This window comes from Sorex araneus, chromosome 4, assembly GCF_027595985.1.
Source record: "Sorex araneus isolate mSorAra2 chromosome 4, mSorAra2.pri, whole genome shotgun sequence".
In the NCBI taxonomy this organism is placed as follows: Eukaryota; Metazoa; Chordata; class Mammalia; order Eulipotyphla; family Soricidae; genus Sorex; species Sorex araneus.
Window position 1 is genome coordinate 8,851,912 of NC_073305.1, and position 14,148 is coordinate 8,866,059.

A 14,148-nucleotide genomic window follows, 5' to 3' on the forward strand; every position below is an offset into this window, starting at 1 on the left:
CCACCCAGGGCCAATCCCTGATACCCATGTGGTCCCCTGAGCATCACCAGGAGTGACCCCTGAGTGCAGAGCCAGGAGCAAGTCCTGAGCAAGTGGAAACAACTCAATGTTTATCAACAATAAATGGGTAAAGCAATGTGATGGGCATCCATACAGTGGAGTACCTTTTTTTTTTCTTTTTGGGTCACACCCAGCGATGCTCAGGAGGTTACTCCTGGCTCTGCACTCAGGAATCACTCTTAGTGGTGCTGGGGGACCATATGGGATGCCGGGGATCGAACGTGGGTCAGCCTTGTGAAGGCAAACGCCCTCCCTGCTGTACTATCGCTCCAGCCCCAGTGGAGTACTATTTGAGATAAAAAGAAATGAATGGTACCTTAGCACACGGATGAATGCTGGTAACAGTGGGTTAGGGATCAGAGGCAGTATGAGGGAAAGGGGTTTTCCTTGCATGCGGCCGAACCAGGTTTGATCCCTGGCACCTCAGATGGTGCCCCAGCACTGCTAGGAGTGATGCCTGAGCTCAGAGCCAGGAGGAACCCTGAGCACAGCTGGGTCTGGCTTCCCAACCAACCAAATACCCCCCAAAACTATCACTGCCATCACCACCGCCACCAGGAAATAGTGGACTGCATGAAAGATGCCTGGTGGACTATTAAAGGAAAGAGCAGGTCCTCTGAGCCAGTAAACTGGTTAAAGCCTGAGAACGACACTGTATGTAGAAGAATTAGAAATTCCCTCTTGTTCTTGCACGCGCATGTACGTGTGTGTGTGTGTGTGTGTGTTGCTCCCTGCATATCAGGATTCGATAGGCCACTCCCAGCTATACTTGCTCTGAACTCAGTGATCCCTTAGAGGAGTGCTCAGGGGACCATATGTGGTGCCAGGGATCTCACCAGGGTTGGCCACATACAAGGCAAGTGTCTGGCCTACTGTACTATTTCTCTGGCCCCTGGTTTGTATACTTTACATGGAGGAGAGGTGCCTATAAGAAACAGATCTCTCAAATCGGTTACCAATTGGCTGGGAGAGGCAGTACAGGGGTCAAGTGCTTGCCTGCACGCGGCCAATCAGCTTGATGCCTGGCACCACGCTCCCCCAAGCACCACCCTGAACGATGCCCGAGCACAGAACCTGGAGCAGCTCTGAGCATCACCAGGTATGGCTCGGGCCTCCCCAATTATGAGGGTTTGCAATTAAATTTAATATCAAATATAAGAGGTGAGGGAAGTTGGGTGGAAAAGTATCTGAGAAACAATACAGGAAAATCGAGAAGCTCAGAGATGAATGCATAAGCTTATAATTTTTTTCAACTTTGTAGTATGTTTAAAGTTTTGTAATTAACATCAAAAAAACAATGATTATAGGGACTGTTGTGAGGAACTCAGATAGGAGCACTAGTTCTCCTTCTCATTAGCTAATGGTCTTGGGTAGCTCACTTTTCCCATCAAGTCTCCCCGTCCTTATAATGTGGGTAACACATATGAACACACGGAATGAAAAACTGACCATTTTCCTCCTTTCCATCCAAGAAACCTACTGGCTTGCCTGAAAGTTTCAAGGTTTTTTTTTGGGGGGGCGCTTTTTGGGTCACACCTGGCAATGCACAGGATATACTCCTGGCTCTGCACTCAGGAGTTACTCCTGGTGGTACTCGGGGGAACATATGGAATGCTGGGATTCCAATCCAGGTGGCTGTGTGCAAGGCAAACACTCTACCCACTGTACTATCATTCCAGTCCCCTAGTTTTAAGTTCTTTTTTTTTTTTTTCTTTTTGGGTCATACCCGACGATGCTCAGGGGTTACTCCTGGCTCTGCACTCAGAAATCACCCCTGGCGGTGCTCGGGGGACCAGATGGGATGCTGGGAATCGAACCCGGGTCGGCCGCGTGCAAGGCAAACGCCCTACCCGATGTGCTATCGCTCCAGCCCCGCAAGTTTCAAGTTCTTAATAAAGAATAGCTACCTGAAAAAGATTCATGGGCAACTTGCAAACAACCTCTCCTTTTCTTTTCTTTTCTGTTTTTTTTTGGGCCTCACCTAGAGGTGCAGGCTGGGATTCTAACCAGGACTGCGGAGTTGTGGTCACATGCAAGGCAAGGTGCCTTACCTTCTGTATTATCACTTAAGACCTCAATTTATTTTAGTCAAATAAATATTTTCTGTAGTGACTGATTTAAATCCTCAGTTCCTTAGTCTCATCTTAGGCTTATCACTAGTTTAAATACTGTACTAACTACAAGGAAATCCAAATATCTCACGTTCTGTTTCACATGACTCCAAGTTTAACAGCGTATTTCATACCTTTATACCAATTTTAGAATTTCTTTCGTTTTTGAGCCGCGCCCAGTTGTGCTCTCGGCTTACTTAGTATGCGGACATAGCATTCTAAAGTTGCTATCCACTTGTTGTTGTTTGGGGGCCAACCAGCGGTGCTCGGGGCTTGCTGCTCCTGGCTCTGTTCTCAGTGGTCTCTCCTGGCAGTGCTGGGGAGGGAGACACACACCATATGTGGTGCCAGGGACCAAACAAGGTCGGCTGATGCAGTGAGAGCACCCCTGGCACTGTGTTCTCTCCAGTCCTTTCTCTGGCCTCGGGGAGGTGTTACTGCTCATTATGTGTGTCTACTGGCAATGCAACCTCATCTGTTTCATTTCACACTGCATTTCTTTCTTTCTTTCTTTCTTTTTTTTTTTTTTTGCTTTTTGGGTCACACCCGGCAATGCACAGGGGTTACTCCTGGCTCTGCACTCAGGAATTACCCCTGGCAGTGCTCAGGGGACCATATGGGATACTGGGAATAGAACCCGGGTCAGCCGAGTGCAAGGCAAACGCTCTACCCGCTGTGCTATCACACTCCAGCCCCCTCACACTGCATTTCTTTCATCTAATAATTTTTTTTTTCTTTTTGGTCACACCTGGCAGTACTCAGGGCTTACTCCTGGCTTTGTGCTCAAGGATCACTCCTGGCGGCGGTGGTGGTGGGGCTCAGGAGACCACATGTGGTACCAGGGATTGAAGCCAGGTCTGCCAAGGCAAGCAGCCTACCCATATATTACCTCCCTGTCTCACCTGCTGGATTTGTGTCATTTGTTATTTTTACTTGAGAGTATGAAATTCCCTCCGGCATGCATCTCTTTCATATTCCTTTGGGGGATGTTTCATGGCCTTGGTTGTGATGAATGTTTGGGATACTTTTCGCTCGTAAACAGCTGACATAGATTACTGATGACACTTCAGGCTGCCCCTCATGTTTTCATCACTGGTCATGGGGAAATGTCAGGACGTGACACCATACATGACGGCTCAGTGAGACTATATTTGAATCCGAGTACTAGCGAAAGTCCTTCACACCTGCTCTCAATACTCGCAATATGTATCATCTAATAGTCACCAACCTGTCAAGTTCTGGAAGCTGTTTTCAGACTGGATTTTGTTTACCCCATCTTTTATCTAAAGGATCTTCACTTTGTACTTATAAACATTTTTATGCCATTTGTACCAGATGCAGTATCTGCTTTGTCAGGTTTTGGATTCAAATTCTGGCTCTGAAACTTAGGTTTGGTAACTCTGCTCGTCTGTAATGAAGCAATCCATCTAGTCCAAAGGGCAACTGTGAAGATCAGACAGGAGTTGCAGATCAAATGCCTGGCACAATGGTGAGTTCTATTGCAAGTGTCCACTTTTTTCCTTTTTATGATCATCCATGTTCTCTTAAAAACAAACAAACAACTTCAAGTAAGGAGGCTCAAAGAACTTCGGCTCTAGGGACAGTCCAATGGAGGTTCCCATGTGAGTGTGAGAAGCTATGAGTCGGATCCCTGCAGCTCTGCTGTGTGTGGGGCCACGACGGGGTGTGTACACACACAACTCAAGTTTGCGACCCTTGGTGAGGACTATAGCTAAAGATAGTCCAGCATGGCATTCAGAAGTGGGGCCCTTGGCGAGCCAGGGTGGTGTACCAACCATGCGACCTCCAGGGAGCCTGACCAAAAGAATGTAAGCATGCGAGCAAGCACCAGAACAACAGGGGGAAAGCCAACGGTGACCACCTCTGCTGTATCAAGGGTGCTGTGGTTCTACTGCTCAAGCTTCCACCTCCGCATCCTTATTTCCTCGTGGAGCTCTGCACTCCTGATTATTTGTATAAAGTACGGAACTTTCCCTGTTCTGGTGTCATCATGGTGCTTATTGTAAGTTTAGTGAGCATACCTTAAGCAAATAAATGGGTTTCTGCCATTTCCCTGGCTCCAGTTTGCAAAAGAATTCAACATAATCCAACAAAGTTCCATTCACTGGCCTCTTCCAAGCTTCACTTTAAATTGATTAAACTCTCCTTCCTACCTTTTCCTTTTATGGCATGTTTTTATATATTTGAAGAAGGTGTTTCATGTAAATTTTATCTAATCTTTGCAAGTCTACAGAAAGAGTACAAACTGCTAATCCTCACCATGCTCTCATGAAAATAGAGTTTCAGTGACAGAACAATTTACTCACGGTTACATGGGAAATTAACAGCAAAATCTCAAACTGAGACTTCTAAATGGGAGAATATAATTACCATTTACAGAGCTAGTATTTTATTAGTGGACAGTTAAACAGTAAAGTAGTATCTGGGTAAGTAGAACTAGATCCTTTTCCTGACAGATGAAATGGACAAACACATCAGGAAACTTGCCAAGGTTAAACAAAGCTGCATAACCCAGGGATGAAGCAAGAGCAGTAATGGGTCCAGTCAAGTCAAAACTGCTCCATTAATTCATCACCTAATAACTAACCAGAATGAGTTTTCCTCTTCAAGTCCTAAGCATTACCTGGAGAATGATGCTTTTCAGAAAGAACAGAAAAGTTGTAGCTGCTGCTATTGTACAGATGACATCTTATTACAGTCACACAAATAGCTGTGTTTGGGTTACCATTGTAAGTATCTCCAATCTGCAGGAAACACCGGGAGGAAACTAAGAAAGCCATAAACTTTAAGGCGTTTGCAAAATGTGATGAACAAAAGAGGCTGGCAGGATGCCCTGGGTGTCCTGGAATGCAGCTCTTCTGGGTTGCCTTGGCGTCGTGTGAGAACTTTACCCGTCTGTCCTTTATATTAAAACACTTTCTCTTGATTTGTTCACCCAGGTCATGGACGTTTGTTCCTTGGCTCTTCTCACAACCCACAGTATGAAGACACAAACTGCCGTCATGTTTAGCAATTTCCAAACACAGTTTTTCACTGCCATCAGCCTCTGTGGGGCTTACACAACCCACATGTGACTGAGGAACTCAGATTCCTGAACTGATCTGAAATCAGGCTAGCAAGAGACACGAGAATGCTAAGGTGTTATTTGGGGTGGAGAAGTGGATGTAAGGGGGAAATTAACGCAGCGTTTATCTACTTAATCACTGTAAGCATCAAAACACTGGCACCAATAATAAGAAAAATGACTACCTCCCTCAAGCCTATTAATATATAGCTTCTGACTGAGGAACTCGGACTCCTGAAGACATTTCCACATCAATCCTCCTTCATCAGCCCCGCCTTGGGAGGTGCATCCATATCTACTTAAGAAATAGGAGCTACAGGGGCGCAGAGTGAAGTTAGTGAAGTGCACTTTGGATCTGGTTTATTTGGTTAATGTCTTTTTAGATTTGTGTTTTACTGCTATCTTCAAAAAACCCTTTCTTCCTGCACAAGCCTTGCACAGATGAGGCCCTGGGTTTGATCCTCTGCAGCAAAGAAAACAAAACACTTTTTCTGTACTATTAAACACAAAATCTGAACCACCACCAAAGGAAGAAAACATCTGTACTCCAGTTCCCATGACTTCCTACTATTCTCATTCTTAAAATTATAACCACTTTTGCCTAGTCTACATGCTAGTGTTCATTTCCTGTCTGAACTCTAAACCAGGGACATTTAGATACCAAGGGAATACACAGAAAGAACACCTCCACTCCCTAAATATTAACAAAGTGGGGCCTGGGAAAAGGGAAGATAAATTATGTACAGTCTTTCACGTGCCATTAAGGCTCTCCAGACATGCAGAGTGCCTGGCTTCCTGACTCTCCTAATGTATGACTTTGACGAGCATCTGCTTTCATTCGTGACGTGAACTATTAGTAGAGGCTTAACGTTCCTATTTCGGCAGGTAGAACTCCCTCTTCCTAGAAGCAGATTTTCTACTCTACCTACAATAAAACAAGCACAGAGGGGCTGAGAAGGCGGCTCAATGGACTGAGAGCAGGTTCTGTTATGCAGGAGGCCCATTTCAATCCTGGCACTGCATGGTTCCCCCGGCACCACTGGGAAAGATCCCGAGAGCACAGACCTGGGAACAGCTCCCGTCCCCTGAAACAAACAAATAATAAAACCTGTCTACATCTTGCAGGTTAACAATCTAGAAATGAATTCGGACCTTGGGAAAATGTTTGAGCTACTCGGTTAGTCAACACAGCAGAGAGCCTCCTAGACCAAAAAGATAAGCCAGGGGTCTGCTGGGTCAAATTCCTCATGAATGAAAAACTGGGTGAGTGTCCAGCTGGGAATGCTTCACATCATGTATCACTCTCTGGGCGCGGCTCGGAAGCGTGGAGCTAGCTCTGAGAGCAGCGATGTTCCCCAGGTGGACAGTATGTCACCAGGGCAGGAGGGATGAAGAATCCTGCCGAGCGAGTTATGGAAAGAAACAGGAAGAACTAGGTTCCAGGGCTGACAAAGACAGGCAGGGATGGCGCGGGCGACCGTGCTGTTTCTCAGTGCATGCCAGTGTCTGACCAGAATGAAGAGACAGAGGTAGAAAGGGGCTTACGACACGTAGCAAGGGCTGGAAAAAGTGGGTTTTCCCTGTTTACCTTCTGTGACCTCCTTTGTGTTGAGGTCTAGGGGGACACTAGTAAACACTGAGCTAACTTTCAGTTACAAAGGAAAAAGCAGAGGTCAGTCACACCCCCAAACCTTTCAGGATAGGCAATGTATTATCTATTTTTTTTAAAAAAATATTTGGGCCAAAGCAATCGTCCACTGGGTAGAGTGCTTGCCTTGCACATGGCTGACCCAGGTTTGATCCCCAGCACCCCTGGGTCTGCTAGGAGTGATATCTGGATGCAGAGCAAGAAGTAAGCCCTCAGCACTGCTGGTGTGGCCCCAAAACCAAACAAACATACAATAAAAAGTACTTACTGGGACTGGAGACATAATACAGCAGTCGTAGGGTACTTGCCTTGCATGTGGCTGACCCGGGCCCAGTTCCGCACCCCATGAGGAGTGATTCCTGAGTGCAGAGCCAGGAGTAAGTCCTGAGCACAGCTGGTTATGGCCCAAAAACCCACACAAAAGGACTTGTTTGTTTCTGGGCCATACCTGGTGGGGGTCAAGCCCTGGTCACAACATGCAAGGCAAGTGCCCTACCTGCTGTACTATCTCTCCAGCTCAGCAATGTATTGGCTCAGCAATCTGCCAAACCTACTCCATATTAAGGGCTTCCACATCATTTAATTACCTCAATAACATCTTAATGATCGTCATAGTCTCATTAATAATCAACAACCCTGTGCAATATTAACTTTGTCTCAAAGAGGAGGAAACTGAGGACCAGATGGGTTACTTTAGGTCTCATCAAACAGTGTCACAACTGAAAAATTTAAACTTGCTCAAAGACTAACTAATGAAGTAGTTAGCTCCGTTACCTTTTATTGAAGGTCTTAACCTTAACCTTCATAAGAACATGCCCTAGTTGGGTGCTCTCTTTTTGGGGGGAGGAAGTTGGGGCCACCCCTGGCTGTGATCATGGTTCACTCCTGACTGCTCAGGAATCATTCTTGTTGGTTCTGGGGACCGTACGAGGTGCCAGGTATCAGAGTGAGGTCAGCTGCATGTAAGGCAATCCTACCCCCTATGCTACCTCTCCAGTCCCAACTCTAACAAACAAAGAGCTTATTTGGTCCAGTATTCTTAGTGTGTGTCCAAACTCAGTCTACATGTCCTCTGGAGACTCCCAGAAAACCCGAAATGGGAAATCTGAAGGATGCTTTCTACTGAACGCGTCATTTCCTACCACTGCAGAGTAAAAAAACCCTAAGGTAACGATCATCCTAAGCCAGGGACTGCCTGTGTCTGGCTTTATCGCTGCCTATTATCGGTGAGAGTATAAACTGAAGTTCAATAATACAGAAACAACCATTTGTTTCATTTAGAGCTCCAGTGGCCTGTGCTTAACTGGATTAGCCTCGTTACTGAATGTTCCACTGCGTGTGACGGCTGCTGAGGGTGGTGACTGGCTCCTGTATTTTTGCTCTCATGACTCAGTACAATTTAAAATATCTCTGGGATTAATACAGTCTCAGAAGCTGATTTCCAAAGGACAGTAATCTCCTCAAAATAGAAGCTTTCGAAATGGCGTTACTTCTCAGCACCAGGAGGGTTTTTCTGTCCTGCCTGACATTGCTTTAAGACATGGGGCAGGATTCGGGGCCAGATCCCTCGGGGAAAACTGCAAAAGGCAGCTAGCTCTGCGAAGGTTTCCCTAGTTTCCTCCTGTTTCCAGAGCATTCTGTCACAGCTGAGCCCTGTTCCCGTGGCAGCTCATTAACATATGACACGCACTGTGGGAACAGGACCAGTCTTCCTGTTTGGGGCAGCAGAAAGCATCCAAGAAACTATTTTGCTGTGTGACCTGACAAGGGTCACTTTATCTTTCTGTGCCTCAGTATACTCATCTATAAAAAGGGATTAAACATACAGGGCCTCCTCTATGCCAGGAGAGCTAAGGGAACACAGCTGCCACTAACAAACCTGTAATAAAATTTGAATGGGATTAATAGATGAAATGAATATTAATTATTATTATAGATGGAAGTTGTTACAGATCCCATAACAAAAAAGTTCAAGCCTCGCCCCCCACAGCCCCTAAACACGCTCTCACTCATCACTAAAAGCCCCATGCAAAGCGCAAAGACCAGAGGCCTTGTTTCTCGTCAAAGGCTGAGGCCAAGGCCATGTGGGTGCTGAAGAGATTCTACGTACTCTTGGCACACCAATGAGGTGCCGAGAGTGCAGGTGGGGAGAGCATGTGTACCCCACACGCTTCTCAATTAGTCCAGAAAAAGGAGATGAGACTTGAGAAAAAGCCTTACCTGGTGTTACTCACTGCCACTGAGAGTAATGGGAGGCAGATTAAGAAAGTGACATTATTTTGAAGGGACTCAGAGTAGGGAAGAAATAAAGATGGGAATGGAAGTTGGAGGTTTCCTTAAATACATTTCTCTATCTCCCACATTACCGTACTAGCTTGAGAAAATTTTCCAGAGCTCACATTCACATAATATTATGTTTAAAATAGTGATTCGATTTATTTTTGGGCTTTGTTTCAGGCTATACCCACTTGCAGTTCTCTCAGGGCTTACTCCTGGCTCTGTGCTCAGGGGTTACTCCTGATGTTGCTTGGGGGACCCCTAAGGGGTCCTGAGGAATGAATCCAGGTCAGCCGCATGCAAAGCAAGTGCCTAAACTGTTGCAGTATCTCTCTGACCCCATGACTCAACTTTAAAAAATTTCTTTTTATTTTATGTGTCACACCTGGCGATGCTCAGGGGTTATTTCTGGCTCTGTCCTCAGGAATTACTCTTGGTGGTGCTCAGGGGACCATACGGGATGCTGGGAATCGAACCCAGGTTGGCTGCGTGCAGGGTAACAGCGCTGTGTTACCGCTCCAGCCCCCATGACTCAACTTTTAATGAAATGGAAACTTTGATTCGGAAATGGTTCAATACCCACTTCCAACACACTGCCTATGTTTCTTAGAGCTAGAGACTAATCTTTCAATCATACAGATTTAAAAGGGGGTTTGAAAAAAAAAATACCGTCCTGGGCTTTGGAATCTGATAAAACTGTGTTTGACTCCTGGTTTTACCTCCTACTGAATGACCTTTGGCAAACTCAGAAACCCAAGTGGCCTCAATCTCCTCACTGGTAAAATGTGGATAATGTAATTCACTCTCAGGCTATTGTGAGGGTCAGTAAATCCACACAACCCGTGCATTACAAACACCATGAGTTCAACAAACGCTGTCAGTGGCAGTGTCCTCCTCTCCTCATTTAACTACGCTGCAGCACTGATTCAGGTATTAGGAAGATAAAACACAAAGTAATCAACCAAAATGAAAAAAATGCACTTTTTGGGGAGTAGTCAGGTGCTTGCCTTGTACATGACTGAGCTGGACTTGATCCCTGGCACCCCATTTAGTCCCCTGAGTCCTGCCAGGAGTGAACCCTTAGCACAGAGCCCCGGGTCAGCCTGAGCACCGCCAGGTGTGGCCCCAAAACAAAACAAAACAAACAAGCAAAAAGCACTTTTCATTTACCTCATCAGCGGCTTGGTTTTGATTCTTCTAGTGACATGACGAGGAGAAGTACTGTCCTGTACTTAAACACGGCAACGAGAAGTACAGCCTAAATTACTCCGTCTACTCTGTCCGGGCCTGATTTTTATCACTTTGACTTACATTGGACATAACAAGCTCTAGATGAATTTTAGGCTCTGAGAGGATTAAAAAACTGGAATGACTTATTCCCTACGCCTATTCCAAAGGACCTGACTGTGGCACGCCCAGAGGGGTGCTGACTGCCTCGACAGCAACTGCGAGCCACTGCAGGCCGGGCACCGAGCTATATGCTTCACATACACGACTTCATTGAAACATCACAGTGACTTATAAAGGATCATCATCTCCATGTTAGAGACGGGGAGACCGGGGCCCAGGGTAACAGCACGGTGGTTTAGAGGGCTGCCTGTCAGGCATATGGTCACATGTCCAGACTTAGTGTTCCATGTGCTTTGTGTGGTGCAGGCAGGTCTGATGTTTGAAATCCCACACATACTGAAAACCAGGTGTGTGTGAGCACTCCAAAAAGAGACGGCCAGAGAGAGCCCAATGGACAGATGTATGCTTTGCAGGTGAGAGCTGAAAGCAGTTCCAAAAGAAGTGTGAGTGTGATGGACAGGAAGTACACCCTCTGGTGAGCACCACAACCACATTTTTGTGCTCCAGCTAACAGGTACTTGTAATCATGTTTTCTTTTTTTTTTTTCTTCTTTTTTTTGGGTCACACCTGGTGATGCACAGGAGTTACTCCTGGCTCTGCACTCAGGAATTACCCCTGGCGGTGCTCAGGGGACCATATGGGATGCTGGGATTTGAACCCGGGTCGGCCGCGTGCAAGGCAAACGCCCTCCCTGCTGTGCTATCGCTCCAGCCCCTGTAATCATGTTTTCAAGTACGACAACTAACGGTATGCAGACCTTGGTGAATGCTGCAGCTGAGAACATGTGAACCCCTCATCATGTGAACACCAGCAGGGCTGACATACCTCCCCCAAGCCGGGAGTCTCCTGTGGTCATGTGGCCCAAATATTAGAGGAAAAAGAAAAGAGATCAAGACAGAAAGTCAAGAAACTTGCCTAATTTTCAAGGTCAGTAAGTGGCAGAGAGAGAATTTGAACTTGAGAGTTAGGTTTAACAGGCTACAAACGGACCATGTTTTAGTTTTTTTGAGACCATTTGAATACTATATCATTTTCTGCTGTAGATATTGTCTTCTCAGTATATGAAAGAATACAAAACAATAGCAATGTATTTGCTTTTGAAACTTCACTTCTCGGGGCTGGAGTGATAGTACAGGGGGGAGGGCGTTTGCCTTGCAAGCGACCGACCTGGGTTTGATCCTCAGCATCCCATATGGTCCTCCACGCACTGCCAGGAGTAACTCCTGAGGGCAGAGCCAGGATTAACTCCTAAGCATTGTTGGGTGTGACCAGAAGGAAAAAAATAAAAAAGAAACTTCACTTCTCTCTCTCATATGCAGTTTGAATTCTCTTTGAAGTTCTAAATTAGAATTGAAGAACAGAGAGTGAAGAGACAGGATTGAATTATTAACTTTTCCAATCCCTGAAACAAAGCTTACTGTTCCAACTTTTTAGGTGATAACTCATACCAGCAGACCCCAGTTTGATCCTGGTACTACATATGGCCCCTGAGTACTTCCAGGAGTGATCCCCGGGCACTCAGCCAGTATTAAGTTTGGGCACAGCTGGGTGTGGTATAATTCCCCTCCCCCCCAAATAAAAATAAAAGTGTTTGCATACACACACACACACACACAAACACACAGAGTTCGTGGAAATGTAAATTGGTGTGGCAGTCGCATTATGGAAAGAGGATGGAAATGACTATAAAAACTGAAATGAAATTTCATGTTTCATTTATCCCACTTTGGAGTTTTACTCAGACGATACAAAAACCAATAATTTGAAAAGATACACGCGTTCCCATGTTTATTACTGCACTATTGGCAATAGCCAAGAATTAGAAATGGCTGAGCCCGCTGACTGACACGTGGATAAAGATAAGGCACAGAACGGAACTCATTCAGTTACCACAAGATGAAGCCCACATCTCCAACAACATGGGCGTCATGCTCAGTGAAACCAGACGGACAGAGACAAATGCCACATGATTTCACTCATCTGTGACATTAAAAAACAAACTGATAAACTAAACAAATTTAGATCAATTAAACAGGTTCTGTCCCATGTATATGCCTTATCTTTATCTGTCAGATCAATTAGTAGATATCAGAAGGGAAGGGTGGGTAAATGGAGACAAAAGGAACAAGCGTATGATGAAGTGTATCAAGTCAAGTGGACTTTTGGTGGAAAACTTAATGAATATACACAGCTTGATTTTCAGTGATGCACACCTGAAATTTATATAGTCATAATGAAGCTATTTGAATAATAATTTTTTAAAAAGAGCAAAAAATGAATTTTAAGAGATTATTCAATCCTTGACTTTACAGAAGCATGGGGAGTTCCTCAAGTTAGTACACTCAGACCTTTCAAGGCCTTCCCTGACCTGTGACTGGCCCATAATCTTCACCAGAAAGGGGGCCTGTCTTTGGCTAACAAAAACATTATTTTGTGGGGGCCACACCCAGCTGTGCTCAGCCTTCAAGGGTCACTCCTGGAGGGGGTGGTTCAGGACACCCTATGTGATGCCACGGGATGAACCTGGGTTTCCTTAACTGTTTTACTTTCTCTCCAGTCCCCTGGCTGATAAGTTTAAATTTGAACGAGTATTCCATGGGAGATACAATTTCTCTCCTCTACAGGTTACAGAAACGGGGGGAAAGGAGAACATTTGGAGAACAACTGTGGCCTACTAGGAAAAGGCCATGTAATTTGAAACACACAAAAAAGATCAGCTTCTACCTTTAGCACAGATTATGACTCCAAGCATTAGCCCTTGGAGAATTCTCAAACTATGAAAATATTCGTGTTTAAGTTCACTCTCATTCAAATAGTTGCCAATCCCTACTAAAGGTAACAGACGTGTTTATCTGGATTTATTTTCAGTCTAATCTTTCTCTGCCAATTTCCCACATAACTATGCTATAGCCAAGTGTCTACAAAGTTCAGGCTGGGGGGTAGCGTCTTGGGATGGAGCACGTGTTTTGCATGCAAGAGGCCTGGGTTCGATCCCTGGCACCACAGGGTCCCTTTAGCACTGCCGAGAATAAGCCCTGAACTGGGAGTAGCCTCTGAGCACTACCCAGTGTGGCGCCAAACAAATCCCCTGAAAAAACACAAACCCAACAAATATCTACAGGGCTCAATAAATTATGCCTGTGTTTGATGACAGACTTCAGAGAGTTAAGGTATTTTCTCAATATACTATAGTTACAGGATGAGAAATTTGTGGTTCTGTGATCATAAGTAAATCCTTGGATGCCAGAGAAAACGCGAGCAAGCCTCCTAGGAAAATCTCAGACTGGAGCAGAAGACTGGAGCTCGCTGGTGTGTGATCTTACGAGTCAGTTAACTTTCCCATGTCTCTCTCTTGCTCCCTATAAAGAAACTCTTAGAGATGACATATGACATGAAAAATACTCTAGACACTCCAAAAATTGTACTGAAAAAATTTTTAACCTACTGAAAAAAATTTTTTTGGGGGGGCTGGGGGGGGTGTGAGGATTAAACCCACAGCTTCATATATGTTTCCAATGAGCCACAGTGCTGGCCCCAACACCTTTTGATCTGCTCCCCATATGTAAAGAGAGAAAACCCCAAGCATAAATAATTTATGTTCTAAATTCCACATCACT

General features: G+C 45.2%; 1 protein-coding gene across 3 annotated transcripts in view; it reads right to left on the reverse strand.

Moving 5' to 3' along the window:
- The window catches only part of TMCC1 (transmembrane and coiled-coil domain family 1), a 178,188-nt gene that overhangs the window by 10,135 nt on the left and 153,905 nt on the right, over positions 1-14,148 (reverse strand). The window lies entirely within an intron of this gene.